The sequence below is a fragment of the Oryzias latipes genome, chromosome 18, assembly GCF_053564925.1.
Source record: "Oryzias latipes strain Hd-rR chromosome 18, Olatipes_Hd-rR_3.1".
Classification (NCBI taxonomy): domain Eukaryota; kingdom Metazoa; phylum Chordata; class Actinopteri; order Beloniformes; family Adrianichthyidae; genus Oryzias; species Oryzias latipes.
The window spans coordinates 28,705,883-28,717,222 of record NC_136254.1 but is presented as its reverse complement, the minus strand read 5'-3'; positions in this window follow the sequence as shown (position 1 = coordinate 28,717,222).

Below are 11,340 nucleotides of genomic sequence, written 5' to 3'. Positions count from 1 at the left end.
TTTTATTCATTCAAAATGCAATTAAATCAATATTTTATCTTTTTTCTTTTCCTTTTTCTTTTTTTTTATCTCTTATATCCTTTTTTATAATCAATGTTTGAACTTCTTTTCCTTTCTATTGTCATGGTTTCAGTTTGTTGTCTTTTTTTCCGCTTTAGTTCTTGTTCTGTCTTGTTTGGTTCTGTTTCCTGTTTTATTTTGAAAGGTTTCCTGTCTTGTCATGTTTTTGAGTTTTACTTCCTTTGGTCCCCATCTGCCCTAATCGTGTTCACCTGTGTCTTGTCTGCCCTGTCTGTATATAAGTCTTGTCTCTGCCTTCCTCCTGTGCTGGTCCATTAACTTCTGCTCATGTTGATCACGTCTTCTTGTCTGGCGTCCATGTCCCTTGCCATGCCACAGTAAGTTTTTGTTTTTAGTTTTGTCATCCTGCTCTGCAGCGCTTTTTGTTAGTTAAATAAACCCACTTGCCCTGAACCCGTTTGCCTCCCGTCTCTGCGCCTGGGTCCTACCTGCTGTCGAGCCTCCCCCCCACACGACATCTATACATCCAATGAAATTAAACTACAAATCAACAAACACAACTGATAACAAATGTCTCTAAAAAATGATGTGTATATTTGCAGAACCTTAAAAACACCAAACAAATAACAAATGCTTCCCAAATAAAGCACAAAAAATGGAAAACAAAATGTAAAACCCAAGTTAGAAATTGCAATTTGAAAAGATACTTTTTTCAGCAGCTTTTCAAAATCAATCACCAATTCTACTCTTCTGTGGATGAAACAAAGAACTCCAGAACAATGAAGCCATTTCTCTAAGTCTCTCTCACCTTCAGTTTTAAACAAGGTCTGTGAAAATCCACCATACATTGGTCACATGAACTCAGAGACCTGCTAAAAGTGCACAATTGTAAAAGCTCTTTTATATAGACAACTGTTTGTTTGCTTAGAGCTGTAAATATAAAAAAAAATGCTTTTCTATCACCTAGACACAGATGGAGAACCATATCAACTGGATTAATAACAGGGTGGCATGTTTAGACAACATGAAGCTGTTCATCACATTTTTGACCTAAACATGTAAACACATCCTTGGCTCTGCGGTTAGGAAATGGTATTTGGGAATCTCTTTATACCAGGAGCCAGCCTGGCCATTGGAACATCGCCACAGTGCCCATCCAGACTGGGACAGCAACGGGGTCCACTTCAGAGCCGTGAGCTGCTGTGTTTAACTCCAGCTGTCCCAGCAAGGGAGACAACTGCAGCAACATCCACTGACCAAGCTGACAAGCCCTGGCAGAAAAGATCCCCACAAGAAAAACACTGGCTCAGGCAGGCTGGTCAAAAAAAAATAGTTTTGCCATTGTCTTGCAGCTCGCAGATCAAGTGGTTTAGTTTTCCAGTAATGTCAGTCAAGAATGCAAGTTCAGATTCACAATGTTCATATTCACCATATTCAACAGACATCTCCTCCAATAGCACCTTAAAAATCCTGTGCTGTTTTGCTTTGCAGCTGAGGTTGTTTACGATTTTCAGAATAAGAGTCATTATATGTCCAGAGCCAATCACTTCTGCACATAAGGCCTGCTGGTGAATGACGCAGCAGTAATGCAGACATTTTGGAAAGTCTGGGTCAGCTTTACAGTGAGTGATGAAACCTGTTTGTCTATTGATCATAGCAGGAGTCCCATCTGCAGTCACTGCTACCAGCTTTTCTAATTGTACCTTTTTCTGCACAAAAACTCCTTCACCGTGTTATACATTTCAACTCCTCTTGTAGTTGTCTGTTAGGGCAGATGTGTCAGGAGTTCTTCTCTTGTGGAAACCAAAAGCTATGCTGTACTGTTGCCGTCCACAGACTCATTACACTGGACGTTAACCACCTGCACTTTGCAAGATCCCGGTCCAGCTAATTGGCCAAGTTATCAGACATAGCTGACACTCATCTAGACATTGTAGTGGAAATTGAATGAGTTCTATTGTTCTCATCCTTAGGGACAGTGATAGCAATTATCATCATTGCTTGAATTTTTTTCATGCTATATGCAAAAGTCTTTGTCCCTTAAGGCAACAGATTACAGCCCCCCCCCCCCCCCCCCCCCCAGGCTGCTGTCGTATTAACAATAGCTTGGAGCTCCAGAATGGACAAGAAAAAACGACGAGAATGGCTCGAGCAGGGCGTTGCTCACGGGGCGGTCGCTCGTGCCAAGCGGTCGCACGTGCTCGGGCCCGCTAAATGCTACTTGTAGCTTTAATTATTATTATTATTCTTCCGACTTTTCCGTCGCCTTTTTGAGGCCTTTAACATACCCCAAAACTCACCAAATTTTGTATACACATCAGGAGTCGCGAAAAATTTCATATTTTATAGGAGAACGGCATAGGTAAACAAAAATGGCTCGATAGCACCACCTGCAAAATTTGTTTTCGCGAGCACCTCCATATGCTTTATAGTACAAACCTGATTTTAACAGGGCATGTTCATCGGATAGAAACCTACAAAAAAGTCTCTTGGGACCAAGCTGTCAGTCGCACAGGAAGTCTGATATTTTGATGACAATATGTCATTTTTGCTGTATTTTGGTCATTTGCAGGCCTCGCTCTAGAACGAACTCCTCCTAGAGATTTGAGAGTAATGACTCCAAACTTTGGTTTTGTAAACTAGACACATGTCCGATGTTAAATTGCAAAGCTTTTAAGTTTTTATGGATGTTTGTGACCATGGCGGCGCGTCAAAATTGGAGGTCGTTTCGAAAACACGCCATGAAAAGAAAAATGGCCATTACTCAGCCATGCATAATCCAATCTGATCCAAAATTGATGTGCATGATTGTAGTCTGACTCTGAACACATCTGCAGTGAAAAAATCTGGAAAAAGTGTAGCGCCACCTGCTGGCAAGAGGAAATGACATGTTTTACTTGGAGCATCACTACTCCGAGTAGGATGAGCCGACACACCTGAAAATGACGTCCACCTGTTGAAAAGCCATTGAAGTTTACTCTGACAAAAAACCATAACTTTCAATGCGGGGGTGTGGTCGTGACAGAGCGGCAAAGTTGGGCATCTCGCTATGCACACAAAAGTTGCTCTCACGTGCACATTCCTTGTCCAATCTCACTGAAATTCAATGGATATGATGAAGCTTCTATTCTGAACCCATGGATATGACAATCTTGGACGAGCTCTATAGCGCCACCTAGTTATTGCATTGGGCACATTCTGCCCTGTATTTTCTCTTTGCTTTGTCCGATGTGCATGAAATTAAAACTGGAGATACTCAGAAGGGTCCTCTCTCATCATGTAAAGTTTCATGGGTGTACACCTGACGGTGCCTGCGTAACAGGAAGTGGTCGATTATGTGCACCCAAATAATAGAAATTTATTATAAATCAGCCGTTTGTCTCAGGAAGCTGAGATTTCAGAATTAGATGCCTTTAATAACCTCCAGCTTTGATATGTAACACTATAGGGTCTACGAGAAACTTCATCACTTGATTTTTTTAATGAAATTTTGGACTGAACAAAGATTTTTAGCATAAATTCTGTTTAGGTTATCAGCACCAAGAATTCAACTTTCATAGGCATTTATGTGCTACTGCTTCCTAAAAAAATTCAGAATGATTGAAGTTACAGGTGACATCTTAGAGAGCATTACATCCAAAAAGGTCCGAAAACGTCTTTTTAGGCAAAACTACAAACACCTATTTTTTTTCATAACTTAATCATCATATATCAACACCATTTATTTTTTTAAATGTAGGGATCTGTGTTTGCTGCCTTCCATATTTTTTTCAGAAGTCCAGGTGAAACAGATGATTTTAAAAAAATCCTGATTCATCCCAAAACCTGTGCTTTTTCCGTCTGGACTCCAAACAAGTGTGTTTTAAAATTACTTATGCTTCAAATATCCACACCAAGTTTCACACGCATATAGCTGAACATGTCTAAATGCTTCTTGAATATTCTTTACAGATATAAAATGAACTGGTCAACTGTAGGATGTCATTTCCTCTTACATGCTTAAGTCTTTTCCTCATGCTGCAGCCTGCTCCTCAATCATCCCTGTTGCTGGAGTCAAATTTCACCCCCCCCCCCCCCCCCCCACACACACACACCAGCTGCCAGTTCATATGCTAACTAACCCAGAAGTGAGGTGACAAGAGTTTAGACACAAGAGGGAGGGCAGACTGCTTTTTCATTTGTTTTGTATGTCTTTCATAGATTTTTATGAATAATCATTGCTTTTCTAGTCATGTAAAATGCAATTAACCTAATATTTTATCTTTTTTTTTTACAAACAAAACATATGAATGTGCTCCAAAACAAAACCCAACTCTCAGTACAGTTCTACAGATGTAACATAAGACTTAGACAGTAAATGTCTCTTTTATCCTTTTTTAATCAATGCTGCAACTTCTTTTCCTTAATATAAATCCAATGAAATTAAACTACAAAACCAAAAAACACAACGTATAGCAAATTTCTCTAAATAAATTATGTGTATATACAATATGTAGCACTTTTAAACAAAATAATAACAAATCCTTCCAATACAAGCACAGAAAAATGGAACACAAAATTTAAACCCCAAATTTGAAATGGCAATTTTAAAAAGATAATTTTTTCAGCCTGCTAAAAGTGCACAATTGTAAAAGCTGTTTTATATAGACAACTGTTTGGTTGCTTAGAGCTCTAAATATAAAAACAATGCCTTTATGGACGTGGCACGGATGGCACGGATGTTCAGCAGGGTAAACCCCAGGAAAGCGGCGGGACCTGATGGAGTTCCCGGAAAGGTTCTGCGGGCCTGCGCCGATCAACTCTCCCAGGTCTTCACAAAAATCTTCAACCTGTCGCTAGCTCAGGCTTTCATCCCTGCTTGCCTGAAGTCATCCACTATCATCCCGATACCCAAAAAGTCCTCATCCACAGCCTTCCTCACGGACTTCCGCCCAGTTGCACTCACTGCTGTCATCACAAAGTGTCTGGAGCGGCTGCTCCTGGGACACATCAAAGACTCCCTCCCTCCAATCTTCGTCCCCCACCAGTTTGCTTACAAAGCAAACAGATCAACGGATGATGCCATTTCCATCACCCTCCACACTGCGCTGAGCCACCTGGAACACAGAGACACCTACGCCAGGATGCTCTTTGTGGACTATAGCTCAGCCTTTAACACAATCATTCCTGACATTCTGGTCAACAAACTGTCTGAACTAGGACTCCACCCACTCACCTGCTCGTGGATCAAGGACTTCCTGACAAACAGACCACAGACAGTCAAACTTGACCCCCACCTCTCCTCCACCCGGACGCTGAGCACAGGCTCCACACAGGGATGTGTGCTGAGTCCTCTGCTGTATACACTGTACACAGCAGACTGCAGACCAGCCCACACCAGCAACACCGTGGTGAAGTTTGCAGACGACACTACTGTGGTGGGGCTGATCTCTGGGGACGACGAGACGGCCTACAGAGACGAAGTCCTGAAACTCTCAAGGTGGTGTCAGGCTAATAACCTCATCCTGAACACCACCAAGACCAAGGAGATCATCCTGGACTTCAGAAAAAACAGAACAGATCCACCCCCACTCTACATCGATGGAAACTGTGTGGAGAGGGTCCACAGCTTCACCCTCCTGGGCACCACCATCTCTGCTGACCTCACATGGTCTAACAACACCATGACTGTCATCAGGAAGGCCCAGCAACGCCTGCACTTCCTGAGAAAACTTAGGAGGAACGACGTCAGCCAGGAGCTGCTGGTAACGTTCTACCGCTCAACCATTGAGAGCATTCTGTCCTATGGCATCACAGTGTGGTTTTCCCACTGCACTGAAGCAGAACGGCAGAGTCTCCAGAGAGTGGTAAAGACAGCGCAGAGGATCATCGGCTGCCCCCTCCCCTCACTGAAGGACATTTACCAGTCTCGCTGCCTCAGCAGAGTGACTAGCATCACCACTAACTCCACCCATTCTGCTTTCCCTCTGTTTGAACTGCTGCCCTCTGGAAGGAGGTACAGGTCCATCAGAACCAGGACAAACAGACTAAGAAACAGCTTTTTTCCACAGGCAATTATCATACGGAATGCACATACGTCCACCAACCACACCTCACTCTAATTTTACTACAATGCGTGCAATATCCTGACTGTCTAACCGGGTCACTGTGCAATAACTTGATATTTATTAAGCTGTGCTCACAGCAACTCATGTAATTCCATTCTATTTTATTCACAAATATTTAATATTTAACAGTTTCTGTCCATATTGTTCATTTTTTGTTAAGAGTTGTAAATACAGTATTTCTTTTTCTATTCTATTTTTATTTTTATTTTATGTAACTCCTTCACTCCAAGGCTGCTGCAATTTCATTGTATCCCCATGTACAATGACAATAAACGATTCTGATTCTGATTATATCACTTAGACACAGATGGAGAACCATATCAACTGGATTGGTAACAGCAACAACCACCGACCAAGCCGGCAAGCCCTGGCAGAAAAGATCCCCACAAGAAACACTGCAGGCTGTTCCATAAAAAATATAGTTTTACCATTGCCTTGCAGATCACAGTTGAAGTGGTTTAGTTTTCCTAAAAAAATTCAGAATGATTGAAGTTACAGGTGAACTTTTAGACAACATTTGATCCAAAAAGGTCCGAAAACGTCTTTTTAGGCAAAACTGCAAACACCTATTTTTTTGCATAACTTATCTTTCAAATATCAGCACAAAAAAATTAAAAACGGTAGGGATCTGTGTTTGCTGCCTTCCATATTTTTTTCAGACTTAAAAGTGTAACAGATGATTTATAAAAAATCCTTTTTCATCCAAAAACCTGTGTTAAATCTGTCTAGACTTAGTATTAAAAACTCTCCAAGATGAATGTGCCTGACTCCACCTGCAGGTGGATCACAGACTTCCTGACGGACAGACAGCAGTATGTGAGGCTGGGGAAGCTCGTCTCAGATACTCGGACCACAAGCACCGGATCCCCCCAGGGCTGTGTCCTTTCACCCCTGTTACTCTCCCTGTACACAAACAGCTGCACAGCTGGTCACCTGTCTGTCAAACTCCTGAAGTTTGCTGACGACACCACACTCATCGGCCTCATCTCTGACGGAGATGAGTCGGCCTACAGGAGTGAAATAGCCAGGCTGGTGTCATAGTGCAGCGCTAACAACCTGGAGCTTAATGCTCTGAAGACAGTGGAGATGACAGTGGACTTCAGGAAGGCCCCAGCCCCCCTCCCCCCTGTCATCCTCTGTGACTCCCCGGTGACCTCTGTGGAGTCCTTCTGCTTCCTGGGAACCATCATCAGCCAGGACCTCAAGTGGGAGCAGAACATCAGCTCCATCACTAAGAAGGTCCAGCAGAGGATGTACTTCCTGAGGCAGCTGAAGAAGTTTCACCTCCCTGAAAAGATGTTGGTAGACTTTTACACCGCCATCATCGAATCCACCCTCACGTCCTCCATCACAGTCTGGTTCGCTGCGGCCACGGCCAGAGACAAGGCCAAGCTGCAACGCGTCATCCACTCAGCAGAGAAGGTGATCGGCTGCCACCTCCCGTCTCTCCAGGAGCTGCACATCTCCAGGACCTGGAGGCGGGCAGCCAGGATTGTAGCCAACCCCTCTCATCCAGGACATAATCTCTTTCGGCCCCTCCCTCCTGGCAAGAGGCTCCGGTCCATCAGGACCAGGACCTCGCGCCACAAGAACAGCTTCTTCCCCACTGCAGTCAGCCTGCTGAACAGTACCCCAACTCCCCCAGGTGACCCCCCCCTCCCCCACCCCACCCCGCCCACCAAAGGACTGTCGGTGCCACTTACAGGCCCCACCATCCCAGCCCATCTGTGCTCCCACTTTAATTCACCTTACTCTACTGTATATAGTGTGTTGTTGTTAACTTAATTTTTAACTTATTCTTAATTGCACTATACACCAAGTCAAATTCCTCGTTTTGTAAAGTGCGCTCTACTGAACCTGGCAATAAAACTTTTTCTGATTTCTGATTCTATTAATCATTGTTTTTTATTCATTCAAAATGCAATTAAATCAATATTTTATCTTTTTTCTTTTCCTTTTTCTTTTTTTTTATCTCTTATATCCTTTTTTATAATCAATGTTTGAACTTCTTTTCCTTTCTATTGTCATGGTTTCAGTTTGTTGTCTTTTTTTTTCGCTTTAGTTCTTGTTCTGTCTTGTTTGGTTCTGTTTCCTGTTTTATTTTGAAAGGTTTCCTGTCTTGTCATGTTTCTTGAGTTTTACTTCCTTTGGTCCCCATCTGCCCTAATCGTGTTCACCTGTGTCTTGTCTGCCCTGTCTGTATATAAGTCTTGTCTCTGCCTTCCTCCTGTGCTGGTCCATTAACTTCTGCTCATGTTGATCACGTCTTCTTGTCTGGCGTCCATGTCCCTTGCCATGCCACAGTAAGTTTTTGTTTTTAGTTTTGTCATCCTGCTCTGCAGCACTTTTTGTTAGTTAAATAAACCCACTTGCCCTGAACCCGTTTGCCTCCCGTCTCTGCGCCTGGGTCCTACCTGCTCTCGAGCCTCCCCCCCACACGACATCTATACATCCAATGAAATTAAACTACAAATCAACAAACACAACTGATAACAAATGTCTCTAAAAAATGATGTGTATATTTGCAGAACCTTAAAAACACCAAACAAATAACAAATGCTTCCCAATTAAAGCACAAAAAATGGAACACAAAATGTAAAACCCAAGTTAGAAATTGCAATTTGAAAAAGATACTTTTTTCAGCAGCTTTTCAAAATCAATCACCAATTCTACTCTTCTGTGGATGAAACAAAGAACTCCAGAACAATGAAGCCATTTCTCTAAGTCTCTCTCACCTTCAGTTTTAAACAAGGTCTGTGAAAATCCACCATACATTGGTCACATGAACTCAGAGACCTGCTAAAAGTGCACAATTGTAAAAGCTCTTTTATATAGACAACTGTTTGTTTGCTTAGAGCTCTAAATATAAAAAAAATGCTTTTCTATCACCTAGACACAGATGGAGAACCATATCAACTGGATTAATAACAGGGTGGCATGTTTAGACAACATGAAGCTGTCCATCACATTTTTGACCTAAACATGTAAACACATCCTTGGCTCTGCGGTTAGGAAATGGTATTTGGGAATCTCTTTATACCAGGAGCCAGCCTGGCCATTGGAACATCGCCACAGTGCCCATCCAGACTGGGACAGCAACGGGGTCCACTTCAGAGCCGTGAGCTGCTGTGTTTAACTCCAGCTGTCCCAGCAAGGGAGACAACTGCAGCAACATCCACTGACCAAGCTGACAAGCCCTGGCAGAAAAGATCCCCACAAGAAAAACACTGGCTAAGGCAGGCTGGTCAAAAAAAAAATAGTTTTGCCATTGTCTTGCAGCTCGCAGATCAAGTGGTTTAGTTTTCCAGTAATGTCAGTCAAGAATGCAAGTTCAGATTCACAATGTTCATATTCACCATATTCAACAGACATCTCCTCCAATAGCACCTTAAAAATCCTGTGCTGTTTTGCTTTGCAGCTGAGGTTGTTTACGATTTTCAGAATAAGAGTCATTATATGTCCAGAGCCAATCACTTCTGCACATAAGGCCTGCTGGTGAATGACGCAGCAGTAATGCAGACATTTTGGAAAGTCTGGGTCAGCTTTACAGTGAGTGATGAAACCTGTTTGTCTATTGATCATAGCAGGAGTCCCATCTGCAGTCACTGCTACCAGCTTTTCTAATTGTACCTTTTTCTGCACAAAAACTCCTTCACCGTGTTATACATTTCAACTCCTCTTGTAGTTGTCTGTTAGGGCAGATGTGTCAGGAGTTCTTCTCTTGTGGAAACCAAAAGCTATGCTGTACTGTTGCCGTCCACAGACTCATCACACTGGACGTTAACCACCTGCACTTTGCAAGATCCCGGTCCAGCTAATTGGCCAAGTTATCAGACATAGCTGACACTCATCTAGACATTGTAGTGGAAATTGAATGAGTTCTATTGTTCTCATCCTTAGGGACAGTGATAGCAATTATCATCATTGCTTGAATTTTTTTCATGCTATATGCAAAAGTCTTTGTCCCTTAAGGCAACAGATTACAGCCCCCGCCCCCCCCCCCCCCCCAGGCTGCTGTCGTATTAACAATAGCTTGGAGCTCCAGAATGGACAAGAAAAAACGACGAGAATGGCTCGAGTAGGGCGTTGCTCACGGGGCGGTCGCTCGTGCCGTGCGGTCGCACGTGCTCGGACCCGCTAAATGCTACTTGTAGCTTTAATTATTATTATTATTATTATTATTCTACCGGAAGAGTCGCCTTTTTGAGGCCTTTAACATACCCCAAAACTCACCAAATTTGGCACACACATCAGGAGTCGCGAAAAATTTCGTATTTTATAGGAGATTGGCATGGGCGCAGAAAAATGGCTCGATAGCGCCACCTACAGTGACTTTTGTCCCGACGCCCCGCATACGCTTTAACGTACAAGCTTGATTTTTACAGGGCATGTTCTTCAGATGGAGACCCACAAAAAAGTCTGAAAGGACCCACCTGTCACTCGCACAGGAAGTCTGATATATTGAGGTCAATATGTCATTTTTGCTCCATTTTGGACATTTGCAGGCCTCGCTCTAGAACGAACTCCTCCTAGAGATTTGTGAATAATGACTCCAAACTTTGGTTTTGTAAACTAAACACATGTCCGATGTTAAATTGCGAAGCTTTTAAGTTTTTACGGATGTTTGTGACCGTGGCGGCGCGTCGAAAATGGAAGTCATTTTGAAAACACGCCATGAAAAGAAAAATGGCCATTACTCAGCCATGCAAAATCTAATCTGATCCAAAATTGATATGCATGATTGTAGTCTGACCCTGACCACATCAGAAGTGGAAAAATCCAGAACAGGTGTAGCGCCACCTGCTGGTAAAAGGAAATGACATGTTTTACTTGGAGCATCACTGCTCCAAGTAGGATGAGCCGACACACCTCAAAATGATGTCCACCTGTTGAAAAGCCATTGATGTTTACTCTGATAAAAAGCCATAACTTTCAATGCGGGGGTGTGGTCGTGACAGAGCGGCGAAGTTGGGCGTCTCGCCATGCACACAAAAGTTGCTCTCACGTGCACATTCCTTGTCCAATCTCACTGAAATTCAATAGAGGTGATGAGGCTTCCATTCTGAACCAATGGATATGACAATTTTGGACGAGCTCCATAGCGCCACCTAGATATTAACAAATACATTTTATGTCACATTCTGACCTATCTTTTCTCTGTGCTTTGTCCGACATTCATAAAATTACAACAGGAGATACTCATAAGGGTCTT